Here is a 568-nt window from a genome sequence, read left to right on the forward strand (position 1 = left end):
GGTGGGAATTCAAGTAGCTCCTCGAATATCTTTTCGACAAATGCATGATATGGGATTGGGTAAATCTCTATCATATGTATTTGTTCCGGCTTATTTCTACAAGCCAATTCTTTGTTTAGTTTTATTTGTGGTATCCGAGTTGCTTCGAAGTCAAGTGTTGAATCCATACCTTTCCTAAACAGTGTTCTCATATTGCTATGTGAATACTAATCCTTCTTGATCATCGAGGTTGTCATGTTAATTCTTTTCCAACCAGTGTGCTTCTCTTCGAGATGATCCCATCATTCTCCCCATCCGCAAGATCAATTCTAAGTTTTCTCAACGGTGTTTGTTTCGTTCATCCCAAGTTGTCTTTGTTTATCCCCACCCTCCCACCCTTTTCTTCAAGGACTCATTTATTTTAATCAAGTATCCATTTATTCATGTGAAGTCACTTCACTCTTTTCAATCAATGTTCTGATCCGGTGATTTCCTATGAAGATGCTCAACAGTTTCAAGTTCATCATCCTTCATTGTCGTTTCTTCTCCGGTGGATTCAATTCAAGCTTTGGCGATCATATCCTTTCCT

The sequence above is a fragment of the Triticum dicoccoides genome, chromosome 2B (genome assembly GCF_002162155.2).
Source record: "Triticum dicoccoides isolate Atlit2015 ecotype Zavitan chromosome 2B, WEW_v2.0, whole genome shotgun sequence".
In the NCBI taxonomy this organism is placed as follows: domain Eukaryota; kingdom Viridiplantae; phylum Streptophyta; class Magnoliopsida; order Poales; family Poaceae; genus Triticum; species Triticum dicoccoides.